General features: G+C 37.4%; 1 protein-coding gene across 4 annotated transcripts in view; it reads right to left on the bottom strand.

The window, feature by feature from the left end:
• Window positions 1–19,999, bottom strand: part of IMMP2L (inner mitochondrial membrane peptidase subunit 2) — an 855,652-nt gene that overhangs the window by 656,789 nt on the left and 178,864 nt on the right. The gene's annotated exons all lie outside the window — the stretch shown is intronic.

The following is a 19,999-nucleotide window of genomic DNA, read 5'->3' as shown; positions in this document are numbered from 1 at the left end:
AGACAAAGACAAAGCAAAACTAGTAATAGGAGTCTTTCACGTACCATTCAGTACAAGATAGACAACGTGGACTAAAACTGCAAAGATTCTTTCAACCCTAAACATGTAATTAATAATGATGATTTCAGGGGTATATATTAAATTTCACATACTGAGAACAGAAAGTTAACCTTGCTCTCAAATACATTTGGAACCCCACAAAAATTAATCCTATTTTAGGTCACAAGGAAGAGATCAGTAAGTTCCACAAAAGAGGAGTATTAGAAAACAACACTTTCTGATCTCAATGAAATAAAACTAGAAATTATTTAAGGAATTTTATAAAAGGCCCTTTTACCTGGATTTAAAAAAAAAAACTTTTTTTTTTTTAAAGCAACTCTTGGGTGAGACGGTGAATATAAGCTGAAATAATAATGTCTTTTAAAAATATAAATGAAATTACAACACATGGAAATGTTTTGAAAACACAAATCAGAGCAAAACTCATAGCCTTCAACATTTCTATCAATGAAATTGAAAGAATAAAAGTATATGAATCATCATCTAAGCCAAGCAGTGACAGCTCTAGGCCCTCACACACTTCCCATGTCTTTCTTCTCCTGTCCCAGCTCTGAACCAGTCAGAAAAGGTGCTTTGCTTTTCAGGACTCATATACACCCTGACAGTCCAGGCTAATATCCCCAGCCAGAGACTGGTAATGAAAATCATGTCTTCTGGGGTGCCTGGGTGGCTCAGTGGGTTAAGCCTCTGCCTTCGGCTCAGGTCATGATCTCAGGGTGCTGGGATCAAGCCCCGGATGGGGCTCTCTGCTCAGCGGGGACTCTACTTCCCTCTCTCTCTCTCTGCCTGCCTCTCTGCCTACTTTATCTCTCTCTTTCTCTGTCAAAGAATAAGTAAAATCTTTTTATAAAAAATCATGTCTTCCAAGTGCCTTTTCTGTGCAAAATAACATATTCAAAGATGCTGAAGTTTAGGGTATGCACAACCTTTTGAGGGGCATGGGGAGCATTGTTCTGCCAACTTCAGTAAAATATACATTCTGGGTTATCCAGCAATTACACACATAAACACAACTTATACGCCTTCAAACCCGAGATGAGAGAGAAAACAAATTCACAGATATATACAAACATATATATGTATGCATGTATGTATGTAGATAAAAATTAAAGTCCCAGCTCACAAGCGTGTTCAAAATAAAAACTAAGTTGTATAACATGGTGTTTCAGACCTGCATGACTCCAGAAATAACAGTATCCAGGTACGCCGCAAGTTCTCTCTGCTTCCTTTTGCTTGGCCCTGACAGTGCACAGCAGCTGCTGGGATGGAACTCCCTGCACGTACGCGGCACCCACTATCCCAGCATCCAGGATCCCAAGACTATACAAAATGTACCTTCCTTTTTCATCTCTCACTTTTCCTGTCTTTATGCCATATCACATCATTTTTATTTATTCCATCTCCCTCCCTTTTTCTATCACATCTCATGACACAGAGGTCAGAAAGAAAAGGCAGGTCGATTTTAGGTAAGACTGGTCAGGTAACAAGAGAAACCAAAATTTTGAGACACCCCTATTCCTTCTCCAGTCACATCATTCTTGTGTTATTAATCATCCTGTTGAGAGCTCTGACAAGCAGCTTTCCTTGGCCTTTGGCCCTAAGGCAAGAACAAGTAACGGGCCAAGTCCCATGAGCTCAGCAGAGATTCACACTTCCTGATGCTCTCCTGGAATTTAAGCTTAACACGGGCACAGGCAGCCAGGGAGATAGGAATGGGACTCCAACAGATGACATACAAACTAGAGCTTTATCTTAGCCTCCTTCAACCTTTCCTCTTAATGGATAACTAAGATATTTAAAACTATATTTGATGAAATGATGCCTATCTTTAGTAAGATCAATGAGGATAATTGGCTATAAGCCTGTAGCATATAAGCTTATAGCATAGGCTATAAGCCTGAAGAGCTCTAAAAACTCAACTATACACATGAAATGTAAAATGTCTACAAAGTGGAAATATAACAAAGCCAAAGGGCAAATGAATGAGAAGAAAACATTTATAGCACGTGTAAGAGATGAAAGATTAGTATTCATTATATAGAAAAACTCAAAATTAAAAAAAAAAAGAAAAACTCAAAATAAGGATAAGTAAAGTTACCAAGATTCACTTAACAGAAGAAATAAAAATAAACAAGATGTTGAAGAAATGTCCAACATCACTAATAAATTAAGAAGTGAAAATACTCTTTCCATGAAATTACAAATTTAATAACTTCATAACATCCCTGTGTTACGGAGAATGTGGGGAAACTGTCATTAATTCGCTTACAATATTGGTGGGAATGTAAAATGGTACAACTTTATTGGAGAGCAACATTGTCAGGACCTAACAAAATTTAAAATTTGCATACCATATTATTTCCATTTCTCATCATCTGTTCTGGGGATGCACATAATTACAAAGAGATACAATTTTAACTGAATTTTTTAAAATAAAAAGGTGCATAATGATATGAAAATTTATACAAAAATAAAGGTCTGGAAGGATGCTGTGGATGGCTACAAAAGTAAAGAGTTACTTATACTTTTTTTTTTGCTTTTTTTAATAATTTTTAAATTTTTTTATAAACATATACTGTTATTATTAGCCCCAGGGGTACAGGTCTGTGAATCGCCAGGTTTACACATTTTTTTTAAAGATTTTATTGATGTATTTGACAGACAGAGATCACAAGTAGGCAGAGAGGTAGGCAGAGAGAGAGGAGGAAGCAGACTCCCTGCTGAGCAGAGAGCCCGATGCGGGGCTTGGCTTGATCCCAGGACCCTGAGATCATGACCTGAGCCGAAGGCAGAGGCTTTAACCCACTGAGCCACCCAGGCATCCCAGGTACCTACACATTTAAACTCAATATGGTCTTACCTAATTTTGAGTTTTTCTGCCAAGAATGTTTTCATATATTCTTATATAATCTTAACTTAATAAGTTCTTTTTAAAGTGAATGGGAGGCTTTAAAAAAATGAAGATCATATGGATTTAAGGCATTTTAGATACTTTTAGTCATGATGGCACTTCTCAATCTATCCTTAATTCTCAACAATATTTTTATGCTTTTCTATTTTTATCTATTTTTGATTTTGGTATAGGTTCCTCAATCATGTCTTCCAGTTCAAAAATTCTAACAGTTTATTTTCTAGAGTTTATCCTGTCTATAGATATGTTTTACTGTCAGTCACAATGTTTTTCAATGCTACAATTTCTTTTTTTTTAAGATTTTATTTATTTATTTAAGAAAGGGAGAAAGAGAGAGGGAAAGCGAGATGAACCAAAGGCAGACACTTAACTGACTGAGCCCCCCAGGCGGTCCTCAATTCTACAGTTTTTAATTAGTTCCTTTTTACATTTATACATTCATATTTGGCTCTGCCTATTTTGTTGTTATAAAATTTCTTGCTGTAATTCACTGTAAGTAATTTCTTCACTTATCTCCATAAAAGAAAAAAAATCAAGCACACTTATTTTAAACTCAGACCCTTCCATTAAACTAATTTTATGTAAAAAGCAAATTTATGTTCCCATTATTAATCAGATTGTCTTTCTCAAAAGCAGACTTTCTGTTTTTTTATGTTATTTACAGTGGGTAAGGTAAAATGGTCCAATAGAAAATAGCCCCTATAAGGTAGACCAAATAATTGAGAGTGGTACCAAAAACAGATGAGCACACATCATATATATTTAATCTCAGTTGTTCAAATTGTGTTTAAACTCCATCTTTAAATTTTAATCAAGTTGTTTAAAAGCAAGCCTACATTATTATTCTTTAAATTTGAATTTTTAGCCTTCAGAAATGCTGCAGTACTTTCTTGGCTCACTAACATTTTTATATTAGGATTAAAATTCTAACTAATGCAATGAGGATCAGCAGTTATGAGTTAAGTGGAAGTATCATAGTTTTTTTTAAAAGCAAGGAATCATAAAAAGTAATACAGTATATTAAAAAGTTTACTTCAACTTAGAAACATAAATAAATCCTGAGTTGCCAGTCTTTTGAAGTTATTTGAAGATACAAAACAATTATTTAGGAAGAGCCAATACTAGTAATTAGTGTAATCATCCCTTACCAATTGGTTTTTTCTATTTCCCATGGCTCCTTGCACATACTTTGTAATCAAAGTATTAAATAAATTATTTGGATGGATGGGCAGATGAACAAACAGATAAATGGAAGTGAATCAACCATTTAGCTCAAAGAACGAAGTCCACATAAAATTAATCAAACCTAGAGTGTCTTAGTTACACAAAGTGCCATACATCTAGGGGTAGATATTCTTTTTTTTTTAAGATTTTATTTATTTATTTATTTGACAGACACAGATCACAAGTAGGCAGAGGGGCAGACAGCGAGAGAGGGAGGGAAGCAGGCACCCTGCTGAGCAGAGAGCCTAATGTGGGGCTCGATCCCCGGACCCCCAGGACCCCGGGATCGAGACCTGAGCCAAAGGCAGAGGCTTTAACCCACTGAGGCACCCAAGCACCCCTAGGGGTAGATTTTCATTCTTTTTTAACATCAGCAAGAGTAGAAACCGCAACACCACCAGCAAACTTTCACTACAAACCTTCTCTGGGAAGGACTCTTTGAGTTTCGTCAGACACACTAAAGAATTAAAAAGACCACCTCTACACATAATCCAGGTGTAGTCTTAAAACACACATCATAGGACACATTATAATCTGAGGCAAGAAGGTGAGACAGAGGAAGAAGACAAGAAGCACAGTGCAAGCATTTCATGGAGGAGGGGAGGCCTTATGGTGGAGAAGGGAAGGTTATGCTGTCCGGTGCACACTGGCAGAGGTGATGGCCATGGGCAATGACGAGGTCTATGTAGAAGAGAGAGCATGGGGGGAAGATGGGCAGAAACTGTGGGTGAGAAAAGAACAGACACAAAGGGTGGAGGGAAACAAAGTCTACTTTCTTCTTAGCACATCCTTGTTTTGCTATGACTGTAAATATTTAAGATAAAAATCTAAGACTAGGGGCGCCTGGGTGGCTCAGTGGGTTAAGCCGCTGCCTTCGGCTCAGGTCATGATCTCAGGGTCCTGGGATCGAGTCCCGCATTGGGCTCTCTGCTCAGCAGGGAGCCTGCTTCCTCCTCTCTCTCTCTCTCTGCCTGCCTCTCTGCCTACTTGTGATCTCTCTCTGTCAAATAAATAAATAAAATCTTTAAAAAAAAAATCTAAGACTATAGGTCAAGTGCCTATCCTTGTCATTCTAGCTACAGCGAAGGGTTTTCAGTCATAAAAAGGGACGAGGTATTCTGAGCAATCAACTTTGGTAAAGCAGTTAACAGAACAGGAATCAAACAATCGGGATATAATAGCTAAACTTAATGTTAAACTTGACTAACATAACTTCAACTGTCTTCAATAACTTAGAAGCCATTTAAGACCTTATAGTACCCATGAAGGAAAAAAAAAATTTGCTGATATTTATTGACCACCACTGTATGCCAAGGATTGTAGTGTATGCTCCCGGTTATCACTTCATGTATTCATGTATTTTACTACATAAACTTGTGAAGTATTATTACTGTTGTTTTGTGGATTAAAAAAATCCAGGTGTCTAATACTCATTCATGAGAGAATTAGCAATATGTCTGATTCCACAGTCTTATCCCTTCACCATAATATTGTATGTGTGTATTTTAAAAATATTTATAGTTGGCAAAGAGCTTTCCTAAAAATAAATCAGTCAATATGACTATTTACCTTGAGTCTCAAAAATGTTGTTCCAGGAGTCACTGACTACTTCTTCTTCTTTTTTTTTAATCATAGTACACTACAGGTGAGTTCCTTTGGATTTTATTTGTATAAACGATTCTTCCTTCAAACTAAATTACTTTAAAAACACTTACCACAAAGGAAATTGCTAACAAAATCATTATCTACCTCTGTACAAACTAATGTTATTATCTCCAGGAAACAGAAGCAACTGAATTATATTATAGAAATATTAGTTTAAAAGGTCACTGGATGTCAGAATGTATCATTTTACAGAAGTCTCAGGAGACACCATTCATCAGAAATTATAATGCCTACAACACCAAGTTCAATGCCATGATTTAGCAAATCTCTCTCTTTCTTGGTTCATTTAGCACCAGTTATGAAGCTCTGGAAAGGGGAGGATAGTTATTTTCTCCGAAATATTTCCTTCCACTTGCAAGGAAGAAAGGAAACCAGAGAGGCCATTCCAAGAAATGCTTTGTTAAAAATACATCTAATGCCATACATTAATATCACCCAAAAATTAGCTCTAGAAGGGATCAGCTTAGGCCCACACTCCATTAACAAGTAAGGAAAATAAGACTCACTGAAATAAAAGGTTTACCCAAAGGTACAGAAATACTGATTGAAAAAACCAAAAGTCAAGAGTGGTGATCAAATTACACCACTGCTCTCAGCTAAATTAAAGTAAAATTGACCATGAAATAAACAAAGAAAGGAAGTGATGCTTTCATCCCCCAATCTCACTTAAAACCTTCAGCTCAAGTTTTTCTTCTGAACCTGCTCTTGCATTAGTAAAGGAATTTGGTGAAAACTGAGCAATTAACCTCTTCAGTACATCAAAATACCTTCCAAACACTGTGCTCAGTGTAGTACCTGATGCTTAAATAGCCTTCTGAAACCATATTAAGTACAATGCTTATGTTTTAAAACACATGGTGAAATGCATATACGCCCTAGGTGCTAATTTGGGATTATTAGGCAATGATCATTGACAAAGAGGTATCAATCCTATGTTGACTAACACTGCTCTTCAGTATATAAAATTCTGTAGACCCTGTCCATTGTGTGTAACATGTTACACATAACCAAGAAGCCTTAGTATAGGAGAGAAAAAGAAAAAAAATTTTGAATGTCAAATGAACGAAACTCTTTAAATTTCTTCATGACTTCAAGTCTATGAGTCACTCACTTTTTATAGTGTACAAAGAATAAGAAAAATCATCACTATTGGACATCAAGGACATCCTTAGTAATTTAAAATGTTCCCTGAGCATTCATTTTTTAAAGTGCTGTTACAGAGATATCTTTGTACTTCAAGATGACTGCTTCAGGACAATATACTTACCTGCTCTACTTTTTCCCATGATGAAATGGAAAAGTTGGGACAAAAAGAGAAGTACAGAAGACATCACTCCAGTTGGGTTTTGTTTTTGTTTTTGTTTTAAAGATTTTATTTATCCATTTGTCAGAGAGAGAAAGCACGAGGTAGAACACAAGCAGGGGAAGGGGCAGAGGGAGAAGACTCCCTGCCAACCAAGGAGCCCAATGTGGGACTCGATCCCAGGACCGTGGAATCATGACCTGAGCCAAAGGCAGCCGCTTAACCAACTGAGCCACCCAGGCATCCCCCTCCAGTTGTTTTTAAAAATAAATTAATTATAGGATGCCTGGGTGGCTCAGTCAGTTAAGTGTCTGACTTTGGCTCGGGTCATGATCCTGGAGTACCAGGATCAAGTCCCATATTGGGCTCCCTGCTCAGCAGGGAGTCCTGCTTCTCCCTCTGCCCTTTATCCTACTCTCTCATACTCTCTCTCTCTCAAATAAATAAAATTGTTTTAAAAATTAATTAATTATATACATTTAGATGTCTCAAAATTTAAAATGGTTCATGGTTTTAGCCATATGACCCCTTTTTTCATCAAAACACATCCTTGGTGTTCACCATATTCTAAAATATAAATATAATACAAACACTCTAGAAAAATCCTTGTTTCATCTCCTTGAGCTGAACATATACACACCCTCTCTCCCCACAATTCCACTCCTAGGTCGATATCCAAGAGAAATTCAGACATGTACAGAAAAATTTAAACAGCATCTATAGCAGCAAAAACAAAACAAAACAAAACAAAAACCAAAAACCAAAAACAACAAACAAACAAACAAAAAAAACCTAACAACCCAAATGTCTACTGACGCAGAATGAAATATAAATTTTGGAATCATCTTACTTCAGAGTAATAAACTGAACTTCTGCTGTACATACACGGAATGAAACTTATCCACAGAATGTTGAGTGAAAGGAGTCAGACAGAAAGAGTATATACTATATAATTCAACTTACACACACTTCTGGAAACAAGCAGAGCTAATTTATGGAAATAAAAATCATCTGGGTGAAGCAGTGACACAGAAGGAGCATTGAGGGCGATAGAGTCCCTAAGTGTGTATTACATTTGTTCTCAGAGTACATCCTGGGGTAAGGACTTCATCCCAGCAAAAGTAACCAGAATTATCAGACTCTAGGAAGGACTTTTCTCCTAACCAGCCATGTGATCGTCAATATAATTTAACCTTTCAGTGGCAAGTCTAATAGTCAATAAACCTCACTGAGATCATGAAGATTTTTTTAAGAGGACTTTAAATCATTTTTATTCATTTAACTAATACTCATTGTGAGCCTACTATGTATAAAACACTGTTCTAGGCACCTGTCACTTATATTCTGGTGGAGAGAAATGGAAAATATGCAGCAAACACAATAAATGAATGAATCATAATGTAAACTGCAATCAGAGTTTGGGGAAAAAAATATGTAAGTGTACACCAAATGAGACTTTCAATCCAGTCTGAACACTTCTGAGCACATATAAACACAGAAGGGAAAATAGCTTTAAATAACCATTTCATTATACTCTGAAGTAAATCCTTTCCCAGGGTTAACACTCCAGCATAAATCTTCATGAATAAGTCTTGATAACATACGAAATATTTAAACATATCCTTGAAACCACAGAGGATAGAGCTGGAACCAAAAAGGCAAATTTTTCAAAGATCTTCAAATAATCAAAACATTTCAAAAGATGGGGTGACAGAGAAACTTGATACTGGATTGTAGAGAAATAAATTGTGTCTGGGAGGGAGGTTAGATTTGACCTACAAGACCCTTCTGGGATTTAATTTTAAGAACAGGAGTTAGCAACTAGGAGTTTTGAAAATAAATTAAAATATTGTTTGCTTTTAAAATATTTACTGCACTTATACACTAATTAAATGACAAATGCCCTATACAATCTTACATTCATAAGTTATTTAAACTATGCAGTATTATCTTGTAGACCTTAAAAATGCTTAAAACAGCAACAAAATTTTATATCCCTCTTCTACTTTTTCTTCTTGAATACTATGTCTAAAAGAATTTTAAATATGTTAATTTTTACTGGAATTTTGGATAGGTTAAAAAGAATGTTTATGTCAGTAAATATACCCTTTTTAATAGAAAAAGATACAAATCTATAAAAAGTTACAGGGTCTATTTTTAATTTATTTTAAAATCCTTCTAGCATAAAAGATGTGCAAAAAAGAGTCAACTTTCAAAAAAACTTATGTATATACTAAAATCAGATTGCTTAAACATTAATTAATCATAAGTGAGGCCCTGCTTATACTATACCATAATGGTTTTAAATCATGTTTCATAGTTTGAACACAACCAAACTAAAAATCCTTATAACTGCCTGTTGTATATACAAGACATTGTAGGATATTATCAAATATTTATTTGTACTCCCATACAACCCATTTTCCATATTATAATTACAATGGTCTTTCTAAAAGGATGATCGTGTGAAGCCATGCCCCTTCTTAAGATGGCTTCCCTTCTATCACAGGATCACATGCAAATTCCTTAAAGTAACTTCTGAGGTAGCATGCCCTGCTTACCTATGCAGACTTATCTCTCCCTACTCCATCTGAATTTAAATTTTCAACCACAGGCTCTAATTTCAAATTCTCCGAGCTTTGTGGATTCCTCGATTGAAATATGAGCTGTCGCTTCCATCCAGAATATGATTTCCTGATCTCCCTTCCTAACTTCTCCTCAGCTTTCAATGTTCAGCTAAGATGAGATATGACCTTCACTGAAAAGATTCTCCTGGTCTCCTTCATACCCAGTGCTTCTTTCCTACCACAGTCTCATACTGGGCTATATTGCTTAATGGCCTACCTTCCTCACCATCAGCAAGACAAGGGACCATTTATTTCCCTTTGTCACTACTCTTACCCAGTAATACTTAAAGAATTCACTATCACTTGGATAACTGAGGGACTGATAGGAATGTCAGCCCTCAATATAAGTGATATAAATGCTGGGTCCTTGGGACACAACACAAAATAAGAATATATTCCCCACACAAATAATTTCATAGTATAGGTGTTTGCCAAAAAATGAAAAATGAGAATAGAGAAAGAGGTGACCTTGGGGAAATTACTTGACCTCTTCAAGTTTTATCTTCCTCTTCTATTAATTGGGGCACTTCACCATCTCCCTACATAGGGCGAACATTCACTCATGGATCAAACCAGAAAACCAGTCACCACACCTGTTTCCTCTCTCTCCCTCTCCTACCATAGCCAATCCAACTAAAATGTCTGTGTATCTACCTCTGAAGAGGTATTTCAATCCATCCATTTCTCTCCATTTTTTCCTATCCCTACAGTAATCCAGTTTCTCTCCTAGATTTGTAAGTGTATTATTTCCATTCTTACCTCATCCAATTTATTTATCATAGTCAGAGAATCTTTATCAAACTAGAAACTGAACATCGCTCTACTTAAGATCTCCAACAAAGACTTCTTATGCTCTATTAAATGATATGGCCCTTAACAGCCTCTCCAAATTCATCTCATCCAACTTTGCCGGAAAACAGCTCCAGCCATATTGGCCTCCTTCCAGATCTTGCCACATGCCAAGCTTTTTAGTGCCTCAGAGTCTTGGCACGTGCTTTTCACTCTGCCTAGCACACGTTTTACCTCTTTTTTTTTTTTTTTTTTTTTTTTTTTTTTTTTTGGTAGGACTGGTTTCTGCCTTCGGTTTCAGTGTTATATTTCTTTAAAAAAAAAAAATTTCATATTTACTTGATAGAGAGAGACTGAGAGAGCACACAAACAAGGAGAGTGGCAGGCAGAGGGAGAGAGAGAAGCAGGCTCCCCGCTGAGCAGGGAGCCCCACACAGGGCTCATTCGCAGGATGCTGGGATCGTGACCTGAGCAGAAGGCAGATGCTTAATCAACTGAGCTACCCAAGTGCCCCTCGGTGTTATATTTCTTGTGAAGGACTTTCCCTCCTGTCCACCATATCTCAACTGTTGTCTCAGTTCACATTCCTATTATTCTCTACCACCACACACAGATCTTTCCTTCCTTCTCTACCTTGAGGAATATTCCTAATGTGTAGAGTCATGCCTGGGTACACAGCGGACAAACTGAACTTCTTTCTGGAAGGCAGAAGAAAAGAAGGGAACCTGGACATGGGCAGAACATGTGCAGTCTATTTCGATGTGAACACAGGTCTCCCATTTTCTCTAAATTTCACCTTCAACAGTCTAACATCTACCCCTAGAACTGGATCGATGCCTCCTGTTTCAAAGTCTACTGTTACTACATACATTATCTAAAATAAGGCATAGGATAATATAATTGAGTTAATAAAAGCAGATAGCTGTTACCTTGGAAAATGAGTAGGACCATGGAGGAAACAGAAAATAAAATGCTTCGGAGAGTAAGTCGGGAAGTTCTAAAATGAAGTGCCACGTAAGAGTGACAGTATAGGAAAAGTCACCTGATGAGGTTTTGGAAGAGAAAATGAAGTAAAACAACATATGAGTCCCAGAAACCCAGGACTATCAATATGAGTAAATGTGAGGGAGACAGAACGAGCAGTAAATATAAACCCTGATTATTCCACAGTTCATGTTTCCTCCTAGAATCTTCCTTGCACAGAAATACTTAGTATGAAAATTAGAAATTTCATACAGGATCTCACAGGATGTAATCCAGATTTTAGGAGTCAATCAATTCCTTTATAACTCCTGGACAAGTCTAGTGTCACTGAATGTATAATATTACTAATTTGAGGTCAGGTGAAAATGTCAAGTAGATGTAGCTTAGAGCAAACTGTTTTAGTTGTGCTTCAGCACAGCTCGCCGCACACAGATTCCGTTTATGTTGGTCACTTGAGGCATGATTTGCTACCCACCACTCTGCCACGAGCAGCTGTTTGCAATAATCCCCACGTTGCAGACAACATTAGACTGTCTCCGGGGGTTTACAGGATGTTGATTCCTAAAGGCCAGATTTAACACTTTGGGGAACTATAAAAGAACGTCAAACAACTACAGAAGGAGAAACAAGGCACGGTGTTTGATTATTTGAGGGCTGCAACTTATTACCGGGATTGGTTACCACAGAAACTATGATCTGTAAATGGCCTGGGTGGAATAGGCTGGAAATATGCTATACACAAACAGAGTGACTCATTGAACCTCAGGGAGGGGTGGCACCAGGCGATGAACACGCAGCAGTTCCGAACCTCGAGTCAAAGCACTGACGTACCATCTGACATCTGCGGCCTCCGCTGGACTGCCTGCTACACCGGGCGGGTCATCTTGAAGCAGTTCTGTTACAGAGTTCTCTACACCATGTAAAAAATCTACCTCAACTCTTGAATTTATGCCCATTAGGTTACGACCCCTAGAACCAACAGAATAAATCAAATTAATCTTCCATAGCCCCACAAATATTTGGAGACAACTATTATATGCCCTCGTGCCTCATTTTCATTGTCTTTGGAATATACCACTGTAGGATATTCAATTGTGATGTTTATTGTAAAACATAGTGCTGAGTCCCTTCAATTACCAAACTGGTTTCTTCTAAATTTGTTGCAATTGCTCTAGTTCAAGAATCAAAGCCAAATGTACGAACCTACCAATAAGAACCAATAATTGTACTAAGTGTTTTGCATGTCTCAGTTCACTAAATCCTAATAAGGATGGAATTATAATCGCCATCACATAATGAACATGCTGAGGATTACAGAAATAGAGGAAGTTCAGGAGCTGAACCCATGCCTGACTCCAAAGCCTAGCCCCTGTCCTGGACTACCTCGGGGCAGAGGAGGAAACGGGTAAGAGAACCTTTTGAACATCTGGTAAGCCCTGATTCTGTTATTTAATATATAAACTGACCCACACATTCGAGCCCCTACGTGATCAACAAACCAACTACATTTTTCTCCCACTAATTGGGAAAAAAGGTCTAAATTAGGCAAGGAGGAAGATGGAACATTCCAAGTGCTCCAGAAAGAAGTCTGAATGTACCACAGAGTTTTGAGGCCATTGAGTATTTTAAGCATTAGAATTATACGTTTACTAAAATTATTTTAAAAGATTGCTCTGAAAGTAGATAGTGAGAGATAAAATGAAAGCCACAGGAGAGCCTGAGAGCAGTAAGAAAGCTCTCACAATAGTTCAAGTGAACTCCGGAGAAGCGTCTGACTCCATCAGTGGTGTGGTGATGGAACAAAGTACGTGGATTCAAGAGATCTAAAAGCAGCAGTGACAGGACTCGGTGACGGTTTAGACTGTAAACTGTGGGCTCCGGTCCGACGCCAGGGTTTGAATTACAGCCGCACCCCTTCAACTGGTGTGACTGAAGCCAGGCTTCGGTGCTGGCCACGGTAAAATTGGACCAAGAGTACCTAATTTGAGGAAATGCTGGTGACTCGAACTGTGACGGTAGACACAGAGCCTTCCGAGAAGTCCCCCATCGCGTCAGAAATGCTCACTGAGTATTAGTGGTGATGATGGAGAAGAAGGGAGAGGGGGAAGGAAAGGAAAGAAGGGAGTCATGGGTGGCTCCAAGGTCTCCACTCAGCGGCTGGGTGAATTCAGAGCGGGAACAGGGCAGAAGGGCAGGCTCGAGGAGGTAGACCGTGAACTCAGAAGGACGAGGAGGAGCCTGAGATGTCTGACTGAGGTTATCCAGGCAGCAATGAGTTGAAGAGTAGGAAGTAAATACCCCCCTGAAGTAAGTTCCTCCTAAAGAAACATGGCTGTGAAGGGAAGTAAACAGCACGGAAGAGCCAGGGAAGGAAAGTGGCTTATTTTGATGGATGACACAAGTATTTTACAGTTTGGAAGAGAAGCGCCTGGAGACAGGGAGAGATTGAAAGTATCAGTGATTAAGGGGTTAAGGGGGTGGGACGGTTTCAGAGCAGTGGAAGGGAAATGGGCACCTGGGATAAGCCCGGAATAGGAGTTAAAGATCCTCCTAGAAAAGCAGGAAAGCGGCAAAAGCAAAAGCATGGATAGGTTTATGGCAGGAAAGTGAGGGAGGTTCTCTACAATGTTCATATTTCCTAATAACCTGAGATCCAAGGGGGTTGAGGGAGGCTGGGGAGGAAGGAGACGCACTGGAGTATGGAGTCCAAGTTTGGGGTACTAACCGGAGGGTAAGCATGACAAAGGAAAGCCACCCCTGCCTTTCAGAGCCCAGTAGTCCCCTGTGGAATTTTTCCTAACTCTTCTCTCATAAGTTCAACTGTTATCTCTCCTACAACATTGGGTTAAAAATTCAATTAAAGCATTTATTTTGATAAAATATCTGTATGTTTATCGTCCCCACGACATCAGTTTCAGTTCAATGCCAAATTTCTCTAAAACACAGAAGATGGTCCGTTCCTTCTCAGAAGCAGCAAACCAGTTACCCAGTCATCTGGCTGGACTTACTGCCATCCACTTCCTCATTTTAGTGTGTTAGAAACCAAACGATGTCATTTTAAATCTACGTAAAAGAGAGAAAATTTGTAAAAATTTTCCTAATATCAAACAGTGTTTAGGGATCTGCCCTATGAGTAAGGTCATTTTTTCTATAGTTTTTTAAATTAATATCATATCCAAATGGCATTACTAGTCTCATTAATAGAACCAGAATTGTGAGTTTCTTTAGAAACTGTTAAGATAGCCTTAAACTATGCCACATAGGCCCTAGATGTTCTTGGAGAAAATGAACCTTTGCCATTCCTTACAAGCTGACGCTGCCATGCAAAAGCTAGGATATCTGAAAGCAAGGAATATTTCTTCTTCTGTCTTTATGTGTACATATCATAGACTCCTAATGATCTCCCTAGAATAATTTTAAACTAGCAAAGAAATCTTTTCTTCATCAAAAATCCTTTCAAGTATTCATTTTCTTCCCGAGGAGACTGAGTTCTGTGTGTACTAGTTAATACTTTATAAGTTTGGGCTTGCATGTAGAACACAGAGGCTCTTTTATTTCCAGATATAGTTTTCCTGCAATTTGAGTAGTGTGCCATAAGGAAAAGGATGATTTTTGAGCTACAATCACATTATCAAAACAGAGGAGTCTCCCAGAGTCCTAATTACCAGGAGCAGAACATAGAACTATTATCTCAATTCTGTTTTTCTCTAAAATTTGAGGGAGAGGGGAATTAAAGATTAATTGTTAATATTAACAGCAATAAATTATTTGAAAAATGTGAGTGAGCACCTATGTTGGACAGCTGCAACATTAGGTATAGGAATGATCGTGAAACTACAGGAAACATTATTCCTTCTCTCCAGGAATTACACAGGCAAGTGAGATAGAACATACCTGAAAAAAAACAAAATAGCTTCAGGAGTTCTGAGCAAGAATTCAACAAATGCAGCTACTTAATTTAAAACAGGTGTATGTATTTATTTATTTATTTATTTAGTATTTTTAAATTTCAAACATTAAACATCAGCTTCTCTCTCAAAACTTTAGTCAAGCAAATAATTTGTCTTGGCTTTCAGAGAGCCCTCAGAGCCTTAACTGTGCAGGTGTTAAAACACCAACAGATGAACCTCTACAGCAGGCTTTAACTAAGAATGTCCGCAGAAGAGGGGCAGAGTGGGACCAGTGAGAAAAGTAGGGTGGGAAAAAGAGCAGGATTAGACACTGAGGGCAGGAGACAAAGTCACAGGCCTGAGAAAGATAGGGCCTTTTCTGGGCAGGATCTGACACTCCACTCTCCCAGTCCAGCACTCTGGTCGCATCCCCCAGAGGCCCTCTTCCTGTCCAAAGCAAAATGAATGCCCCTTGTTCTCTGACGCAGAAGTCTCCGCACTCTCCCCCCTCTCTTCTACTCCATGGGTACTCATCGTGGTTTTATTCAAAGATGCTCCCTCCATAAGAGGAATCCTGATGTCAATTATTAAAATGATAAAATATATTTCATTTAATTAAATTTGCATATATAGTTATGTTGCTGGACCATCCCTCTATTTGCCATACAGTATTATAAACTATTAAGCAATGAGCACCTTGAGGGCGGGATCTTCTTAGTACCCCCCCAGAGTGTAAAGCAGTAAGTGGGAGGTGCTCCATACATTACAATGGGACAATATTCCTCCCACCAACAGGAGGACCTAGGTGCTCACTAATTATCTTTTTTATTCTCTGTATTTTATTCTCTGTAAGTAATTCTCTGTAAGAATTTTATTCTCTGTAAGTAATCACACCCACAATGACAGATTCTATCTGAAGTGGCTAACTGATTAGGAGATTTTTAGCTTTAGCTCATCATAGGACAACTTTCTGACTCCCTTTCTACAGAATATTTAATAGTAAATGAAAAGAGAATCTCACACGTTTCCAAAAATAATCCGAAACATGTTTTTTCACAGTCATCATGAGGATCTTCCCCTCTTATACTTTTGATTCTACTTTTAATTTTATTAAATTAATTTCCTCAGAGTTTCTGTTTACTTAGAGCAGAATTATGAACACTATAACTGTTGGGGATTAATCATTATATTTAATATTATTAGGTTAGATGGGCAGCTGTTATGTAGTAAGAGATGAAAGTACCACACAAATTGATGAGGAAACCATAATGTTAAAATTTGCAATAACAGCCTGGTATTGATTTTGATGTACTAAAAAGCTTACTTAATACATTTTTGCTCAATTCACTACTGAATGTACACCAGGGGAAAAGATGGTACGTTGTATTCTACACCAACCCATTAAATCAGAATGAATGGGGATGGCATCTTTTTTCTTATACTGCATTGTAGATAACTCCCAGTTCAAGATAACCAGCAACAGGAGCAATTCATCACCAAGATCGTTTTGTCATCAAGTTCTGCTTCCATTCCTGGCCAAAAAATAAAATAAAATAAAATAAAAGTATTCCTTCTGACATATGCAAATTCCAAATGGTTGCTACAGATAAAAATTGCTAAATGAGTGGCTATAGTAACGTGAGACTGCAAAAAGGAAGTCACATACTCACTGTTCTTTCTCATTATCTAATTATTTCATTGTTATGTTAAATTTCAAACCATGCTTTTGAGATGAGTAAATGCATCTCAGTTTCATCCCTGCTGTACCACATATCCAATAAATATGACTTTCGATTTTTTTTGACCCGTGTATTTCAAGACAGCTGCTACAAGTATCTCAATATATTTTATTTGATTTATTAATATAAAAATGAATTGGATTAGGCTGCAATTCCTCAGAGAAATGATGTTCACTTACTTAAACATGTTCACCTACCTGGAAATACTTCCTTTTTCTGGTGTCTTTGTTTTCAAGTAGAATTTTGTATAGTCTGCTTCTCATTAAGACAACAAATGTATTCATAATACCAAGACTTGTGAATGAAATGTATAAATGCAGTCACTCAGCTGCATGTTTGGAATCAAGCGCACATACACCTGGGGCATCAGATGTAAGGGTGATGTCTGGCAGGCTATGGGAGAAGTGAGAAAAAAATATATTTATATGGTACAGAGGTGACAAAAATCTAGACATGCCAGTTAGTGGAAATGCACAGTGAAGAATTAAGAATATATCACATAAGGAAACATAATACTTAATGATCGATCACTGGCTCAAAAAATGCTAGGCAAACAGAGAATCTTATATCTGTGTCTATAAATCTATATCTATAAATGTATTCATTTTTTCAAAGGAAAGAAAATTAATAATCTTGTCAACTTCTTTCTAATTTTGAATGGGCTTCAAAAGCTGTAGTAAGTAGGAAAGAAAACTGTGGGCCATTTCCATATAGATGTCCCTGATGGTATCTGAAACATAAATATTTAACATTCATCTATCCAATAGTGAAGCACTCAGTAGGAACAGCATGTTAGAGTGGTCAATGTACATATACCTCTAATCTCCACAAGTTCTTGAGAATTAAACATTATTGTCCCAATTTTATAAATGAGCAAAGTGGGATTTAGAAAATTTGAGAAACATACCCAATGTGATTCAGATACAGTCAGATTTCAATCTCTGTACTCATTACTTTCCAATCTCCAATTAAGGGGCTGGCCCTAATGAGTGTGAACCAATGGTTCTCAAGCTTTTTGGATATAGGACTCCCTCACATTTCAAAAATTCACTGAAGATCCCAAAAACCTTTTCTTTGTACAACATGGATTGTATCTATTAATTTGTGCCACATTAAAAATTAAAATTGAGAACATAAAATATTTGTGAATTCACTTAAAAAGAACAATAATACAAACATTACATTTTTTAACAAAAGCAAAATTTTATTTAAAACAAGTATATTTTTCCCCAAAACAGTTAAGAGTGGCATTGTTTTACTTTTTTGAAAATCCCTTTCACATCTGGCATGGAAACAATTCTCAATTCTGCTTTTGGTTTAATCTGTCATTATGTCACATGTCTTGTAGTCTCTTTAAAAGTACACTATAAATCCATGAGAGAGTAAAAAAGGCAAGGAAATTCTTGGTATTATTGCACAAATAGTGTTGTCCACATAGGTTTCCTAGAAGGGCTTCAGGGAGCCATCAGCATTTCTTCAACCACATTTTAAGAACCCTAGATTCCAAAGTGTATTATTGATATTGTGTATGTATTACTTCATAAAATAAAAATTCGGATATATAACATAAAATTTGTTTTCTACTATAGAGTTTATCACACATCTCTCAAGCTCCTCCTCTTCCACCTAACGTCAGAAAACATAATCTAGTCATTTCTACATAAACTTAGTCACTTTTGGGTTTCCTCAGTAATTTGTTTAACTTACATTCACAATTTCATGACTCTTCATCTTTCTTCTCTCTGAGGTGAGGGTTACATGTTGAGGGGCAGTTCACACAAGAGCCACAGGACATCACTGAGAGGCATCAGATTTGTGGTACCCTGCTCTGGTAAACAGCATTTGTGTAATCTGGTTTACAGAGAAGTAATTATCCATAGTCTTGTTGGCCTCCAGTCATGTACTCCATGCTGCCATTTTGGGCTGTGTCCCCTCATCATAGCAGAGAGTTATTTTCAAGCACTGGTCTCTCAACCAACTTCCCTGCCCTGGAATGCAGGAAGTTCCAACTGCCTTGCTGGATCACCAGTAAACTGGGGGTTATTATTACATCTTCATTGTCTCTAGATGCTTCTCATAAACATCTCCACCCTACTCACCCCCATGTCACTTTAGTGTAGGACACAATCCATGAGATTGTTCCTTCTTAGAGTTCCAGAGAAGTGGGAGGTGCAACTATTCCAATGCTACTATCACACCATAGTCAAAAGGACCGTGTACGCTTTTATGTTAAGTCTTGCCATCTTCCTGGCTTTTACCAAGAGAGTGAAGTTCAAATCTTCACCTAAAGGGAATTTCTATCATCATCCCTCCCATATCTCAGTCTGAAGAGGAAAGGAAGGTAGGGTATAGGACTACATGTCTACTGATTCTTGCTTCCAATGCAAATCCCCTTCCAGCCAAGCAACACTTAGTTAACATTTCGATGGAATCATATCACTTTTCAGCTAATTTTCATTCCAATCTACTGTTTAAGTTTTAAAAAATAAATAAATTTATGTGCTGGTATTTTCAGAGCTTTACTTTAAAAACTCAAGACCCTTTCTATCTCATAGAAAGAACCCAAACATCTTGGATTTCAAGACTTTTACATCCACTGTAAATTTCAGCAGCCTACTTAGAACTCAAAAAATAAGAATTTGACTCTCTTTTAAAAGCTTAACTCTATTCTCAGACATAAGACTGTAAATGTCATAAGCTTCGATCTAACAGGGAAAAGGGATTTGAGGATTAAATCATATGCATACACACAAGTACATATATGTTAACAAAAAAGGATTTCTTATAAAAATCATACAGCTTAATAT

The sequence above is a fragment of the Mustela nigripes genome, chromosome 4, assembly GCF_022355385.1.
Source record: "Mustela nigripes isolate SB6536 chromosome 4, MUSNIG.SB6536, whole genome shotgun sequence".
Lineage (NCBI taxonomy): Eukaryota > Metazoa > Chordata > Mammalia > Carnivora > Mustelidae > Mustela > Mustela nigripes.
This window is presented reverse-complemented; position numbering and strand designations above follow the sequence as displayed.